Genomic DNA, 6,465 nt, shown 5'->3' with positions numbered 1-6,465 from the left:
CCAGGCAGAAGATGAGGTGCTCTTCCTCCAACCGTTGTGTTGCCATGGTCTGGCGATGGAGGAGTCCAAGGACCTGCATGTCCTTGGTGGAGTGGGAGGGGGAGTTAAAGTGTCTCCCCTCCCCTATCAGCGTTCCGAAAAGACCACTCCCTCCGTGACTCCCTCGTCAGATCCACACCCCCCACCAACCCAACCTCCACTCCCGGCACCTTCCCCTGCAACCACAAGAAATGCAAAACTTGCGCCCACACCTCCCTCCTTACTTCCCTCCAAGGCCCCAAGGGACACTTCCATATCCGCCACAAATTCACCTGCACCTCCACACACATCATCTATTGCATCGCTGCACACGATATGGCCTCCTCTATATTGGGGAGACAGGCCACCTACTTGTGGAACGTTTCAGAGAACACCTCTGGGACACCCGGACCAACCAACCCAACCACCCCGTAGCCCAACACTTTAACTCCCCCTCCCACTCCACCAAGGACATGCAGGTCCTTGGACTCCTCCATCGCCAGACCATGGCAACACGGCGGTTGGAGGAAGAGCGCCTCATCTTCTGTCTGGGAACCCTCCAACCACAAGGGATGAACTCAGATTTCTCCAGTTTCCTCATTTCCCCTCCCCCCACCTTGTCTCAGTCAAATCCCTTGAACTCAGCACTGCCTTCCTAACCTGCAATCTTCTTCCTGACCTCTCCGCCCCCACCCCACTCCGGCTTATCACCCTCACCTTGACCTCCCTCCACCTATCGCAATTCCAACGCCCCTCCCCCAAGTCCCTCCTCCCTATCTTTTATCTTAGCCTGCTGGACACACTTTCCTCATTCCTGAAGAAGGGCTTATGCCCGAAACGTCGATTCTCCTGTTCCCTGGATGCTGCCTGACCTGCTGCGCTTTTCCAGCAACACATTTTCAGCTACTGTAAAAATGGGACTTCTTCTAATTTAGAACTTTAACTTTAGATCCAGTCTATCCTTTTCCATCACTATTTTTAAACTAACAGAATGTTTAAAGTTTGTGAAATGCTTTAAAATTAAATAATTCTGTAGGTCTATTATTTCCTAGAAGGAAGAAAATAATTAATTTGTATTTTTTTACTTCTATCTTTGTGATTTTTATGCCCTTTTTAACAATATGTATGATCGGCTTTTCTGTGTCTTTTCTGATTGAAAGAAAATGATGTGAGGCTCTTTATCATGACTTTAGGAATTTTTTTGGTTGCACAGTAAAGAATTGTTTTTCCCTCAAAACAGTGAGTTTTAAAAATTCTACTGCTTTTGATTTTCTCACTCTAATTAGTTGAATTATTTGGCCATTTTAACAAATTGTTTAATTTTTTAAAGCCAATTTTCACTACTTTTGAATTATACTTTTAGATAAATTTAACAATGCTTGTTAAGTAAATATAGCCACTTAGCCCCACCGTCAAGAATTTTCCCTTAAATGTAAGGCTTTTCACCCTTCCACTCCAGGCCACTTTTGGAATACTGCATTCAATTCTGGTCTCCCTACTATCAGGAAGATGTTGATAAACTTGAAAAGATACAGAAAAGATTTACAAGGATGCTGCCAGGGTTGGAGGGTTTGAGCTATCAGAAGAGGCTGAATAGGCTGCGGCTATTGGTGCCTGGTGCATCAGAGGCTGAGGGATGACCTTATAGAAATTTATACAATCATGAGGGACATGGATAGAGAGAATGGGGGGAACGGCCAAGCTCTTTTTTGCAGGGTAGAGGAGTCCAAAACTTGAGGCCAGATGTTTAATGTGAGAGGGAAAAGATTTAAAAGGGACCTATGGTGCGTGTATGGAATGAGCTGCCAGAGGAAATGGTGGAGGCTGGTACAATTACAACATTTACATTCAACTGGATGGGTATATGAATAGGAAGGGTTTGGAGGGATGTGGACTGAAGGTTGGCAAATGGGGACTAGATTGATTTCGCATATCTGGTCAGCATGGTCAACTTGGAGCAAAGGGTCTGTGCTGTTCAACTCCAACACTCTATGACTTAATTTACTTTGGGTGTCCAACATTGACCACTGTAGCCTGGGTTTTTGCTTCAGATCTTCCCCATGTGGCTTTGATAAGCTTCTGGATGGTCCTCATAGGCTTTTGGCTCTTTTGCATGAAAGCTGTTTAAGGTTTTGAAGCAGCTCATAAAGCTTTCAGTGCTGCAGCTCCTTGTGCATTACAGAAGCTAACTGGTCCTACGTGCTTTTGAGTTACTGAATACACAAAGATTAGATATTAGATTAGATTCCCTACAGTGTGGAAACAGGCCCTCCGGCCCAACCAGTCCACACCGACCCTCCGAAGAGTAACCCACCCAGATCCATTTCCCTCTAACTAATGCACCTAACACTGTGGGCAATTTAGCATGGCCAATCCACCTGACCTGCACATCTTTGGACTGTGGGAGGAAACCGGAGCACCCGGAGGAAACCCACGCAGACACGGGGAGAACGTGCAAACTCCGCCCGAGACTGGAATTGAACCTGGGTCCCTGGTACTGTGAGGCAGCAGTGCTAACCACTGAGCAACCATGTCGCCCCTACCATGACGTACACACAACCTCCTCACTGGCGGATTTTCTTCTTTCTTAGATGGCTGTGGTTTTGTAAAGCTGAAGATTCCTTCTGAAGGTCAACACTGACAGTGTGACACCAGTATGTGGTGAAGCCCAGCCCTCCGTCTGCATGGTTTATATTCGTATTGATCAGAATCTTTTAAGATATTGGGTAGATTCACTATAACAAATCCTTGTGGCTGGTATTAGTCAAAGTTATTGATACCATGTGGGGATGGATGCCCACATGAAGTAATTTACAGAATATAAGCTCAATCTTGATAAATCAGGCTTTATTATGTAGCACTTAATGGGTATTTGCATTACATTTGAGATATAGCAGCCTCTCTTGTTAGATTAGTACCTAAGCTTAAGAATAAGTAATCATTACTGTTAGGAGAAAGTGAGGACTGCAGATGCTGGAGATCAGAGCTGAAAAATGTGTTGCTGGAAAAGCGCAGTACACTTATAACTGGTACTGTAGCTCATACACACTAGTTAGACACTAGTTACAACCCAATTATCTGCTCTCAGCATCAGTCCTTTACATCCTGATAAGCACAGCTTTCAAGTACTAATACCCATATTCACCAACAGGATGGTGATGGGAAGTAGCTATTGAATGATAGGTCAGGATTAAGGAGCTGAATGGCCTACTTCACTCTATTATTATTTACTTACGAAGGGCTGGTTCTAGCCTTGTCTCCAGAATCACAGAATTGTTATGGTGTTGCAGGAGGTCATTCAGCATAAATATACTTCATCTGGCCCCCTCCCCTGAAAGGACTGATTCGCTCTCTCTCGCCTGAAGTGACTGGCTTTCTCTCTCTCATTCTCCCTCTTTGAAAGCAACTTGCCCACAAAGGAAGTCCACCTTAAGAGTAAGACTCTGGGCATTTATTGGGCAGTGGTGGGTGGTGCTGGGGAGGAGACTGTGAATGTAGTTGTGTGCTCCTAAGGCAGAGCCGACACCCCCCCACTCCCCCACGGTTAGGCCAGCGAGGAAGGAGAGCTGGGTTGGCAGAGTCGAAAAAAAAAGTGTGTTGCTGGAAAAGCACAGCAGGTCAGGCAGCATCCGAGGAGCAGGAGAGTCGACGTTTTGGGCATAAGCCCTTCCTCAGGAGTGTTTGCAGTGGGTGGGTTTGGGGAGCTGTGCCTGGCCAGCAGCGCTGTGCGGGCAGGTGGGGGTTAATATGCAGAAACGCTGCTGGTTTGCTGCAGGGAACTCGCCTCAGGCAGAGCCGGAGGTCAGAGGGAGATCGGGAGCTTTCCACTGACTTTGCAGTTCGAGTGCCTGGGCAAACTGCCGTGGAACAGGGGAAGGCTTTGGTTGCTGCACTGAAACACTGTGTGTGTTAGAGAGAGAGAGAGATGCTGTGACGGCTGGGGGAATGCAGTTAGAGTGGGCACTGTTCAATACACAACACCTCCTCCTCCTCCCAGCCTCGGAGAGACAGCGAGAAGGATTCCTGCCAAACCGTGAGTACCCGGGAAGAGGGAGGTAAACACTCTGGGAAGGGCTGGGCCGCTGAGCTGGAGGATTGCACAGTCTGGCTTTCTTGGGCTCTTGTGTGTTGGAGACAGAGAGAGAGAGGGACGCGGTAGTGAAGGTACATGTTGCAGTGTTAGTGTCTTTCTCCGCCACTCTGCTATCTGAGCCTCCCTCTTGGCCCAGCTCCCTCTCTCTTGTCTCCAGGCATCTGAAACACACTTGAATGCACTTCCACAGAAACCGGCTGCATGCAGCTCTGTGTGTATATGGCCCGGACTGGTTGAGAGGGAGAGGAGCGTGGTGTTGGGGGATGCAGTGTTGTTATCAGAGAACTGTGGAAGAGTGTGGCTGGCTTTGAGTGGAATGTGCCTCTGAGGAGGGCAATGGGTGACACGAATAGGATTTTCATGTAACTACGTCTGCTACCCTCACAGCTAATCCTCAGGGCAAGGCTGCTGCTTCCTGCTGCCATTCCGGAATATTCTCTAATTGTGGAATTCCCAACAAATTTCCTGAAGACCTTGATTGTTGTCTGTAGGCAGTTTGCTTCAGACAGATGAAGAGAAGACATTTTGACTTGTGGAGAGAGTCCTTACTAACTCTCTAAACTCTGAATCACTGGCGAACAGTATATACCTGGAATAATGTGCATATACTTTAGGAAGGTTAGGAGAGAGGAACTGTAGGAATAGAAAAAGGAAAAAAACATAGGGCTGCCTGGTGGCTCAGTGATTAGCGCTGCTGCCTCACCGTGCTGGGGACCTGGGTTTGATACCAGCTGGAGTTTGCATGTTCTCCCAGTCTCTCTGTAGGTATCCTCTGGGTGCTCCAGTTTTCTCCCATGATCCAAAGATATGGTGGATTGGCCATGCTCAATTGCCAGTAGCGTTCATGAATGTGGCGGCTAGGTGCGTTCGTTAGGGGAAACCTAGAGTAATAGGGGAGTGGGCCTGGGTGGTATACTCTTCGGTGTGGAAGTATTGGGTCAAATGGCCTGTTTCCACACTCTTGGAATTCTATGATTCTATGAAAAAGGAATGGTAGTGTTGGGTCATAGATGAATTGGAATTTCAAATTGTGGCATTTCACACCATGGGCCAGATGGGCAGAAATGCCTGTTAGTTGTAAATATTTATTATTTGGTTGAGCTGCATCAAAACGTCTCCCGTCAGTCCAAAGCAGAAAGCTTCTTACACATACCTCCACAGACACTCATTATTAACACTCCCTGTTAACTCCAAACCTTCACCTCATCCACCCACACCATTCCCATATTCCTATATGCACCCGCACACCATTCCCATATTCCTGTATGCACCCGCACACCATTCCCATACTCCTGTATCCACCCTCATCCCCCACACCATTCCCATATTCCTGTATCTGCTCACATCCCCCACACCATTCCCATGTTCCTATATCCGCCCACATCATTCCCATATTCCTGTATCTGCTCACATCCCCCACACCATTCCCATGTTCCTGTATCCGCCCACATCATTCCCATATTCCTGTATCCACCCGACACTATTCCCATATTCCTGTATCCATCCCGTGTCTCCCACACCATTCTCCTACTCCTATATCCTGCCCCCATCCCTTAAATGATATCCTTTGCCAATCACCTAACTCATGCCCTAAATAGAACATTCTCCAAACTCTTCTCCTATTATCCAAACCCAGGTTCTATCACACCCATTTCATTCCTCCCCCCGGGCCGGGTACTGTGGGAGTGTGCGGCCCTGCCCGGGCCGGGTACTGTGGGAGTGTGCGGCCCTGCCCGGGCCGGGTACTGTGGGAGTGTGCGGCCCTGCCCGGGCCGGGTACTGTGGGAGTGTGCGGCCCTGCCCGGGCCGGGTACTGTGGGAGTGTGCGGCCCTGCCCGGGCCGGGTACTGTGGGAGTGTGCGGCCCTGCCCGGGCCGGGTACTGTGGGAGTGTGCGGCCCTGCCCGGGCATCAGTCTTTTTTGACCCTCTGTGATCTGTCTGTGTCAGGCAGTGTGACATGTGTTTTCATTCTGTTATATTTGTAAATACTTTGCTGACCCTGGAAGTGAAGGTTTAATTCACTTCCTCTTCGCTTGTAGGGTTGAAGGTGCCTAGAATGTTGTTAGTCTGTTGTTGGATTTTTGATATTTCCTGTGGGAAGCTGGGCCGAGGACTCAACAAGAGCTGGGAAGGAGCTGGGCATTTCCGGTGTGTTTATATTCCTGCTGCAGGTTTTGCCACTCGGTGTAATAGTGGAGTTGAGAGCGTTGGACTGTCAGGCCTGCTAGAAGCCTTGTAGCAAGGCCTCATTAACTTCACTGGGATGGTCAGCATGCAGTCAGGCCTCCTGCTGTAGCATTAATCTACTCTGGTTCATTACTGACTTGCAGAGGACAACATTGATCCACAGAAA

At 48.3% G+C, this 6,465-nt stretch overlaps 1 protein-coding gene across 6 annotated transcripts in view; it reads left to right on the top strand.

The window, feature by feature from the left end:
• The first annotated feature begins 3,874 nt into the window (after nt 1-3,874).
• LOC122562959 (F-actin-monooxygenase MICAL3-like) overlaps nt 3,875-6,465 on the top strand; it is a 587,087-nt gene continuing 584,496 nt past the window's right edge. For all 6 annotated transcript variants that reach the window (XM_087997541.1, XM_087997540.1, XM_087997538.1 and 3 more), the window contains exon 1: nt 3,875-4,051. The gene's annotated coding sequence lies outside the window, so the exon portion shown is untranslated. The remainder of the gene's footprint in view (nt 4,052-6,465) is intronic.

This window comes from Chiloscyllium plagiosum, unplaced genomic scaffold, assembly GCF_037043375.1.
Source record: "Chiloscyllium plagiosum isolate Xiang-an unplaced genomic scaffold, Cpla_swu_hap1 HiC_scaffold_19, whole genome shotgun sequence".
Lineage (NCBI taxonomy): Eukaryota > Metazoa > Chordata > Chondrichthyes > Orectolobiformes > Hemiscylliidae > Chiloscyllium > Chiloscyllium plagiosum.
This window is presented reverse-complemented; position numbering and strand designations above follow the sequence as displayed.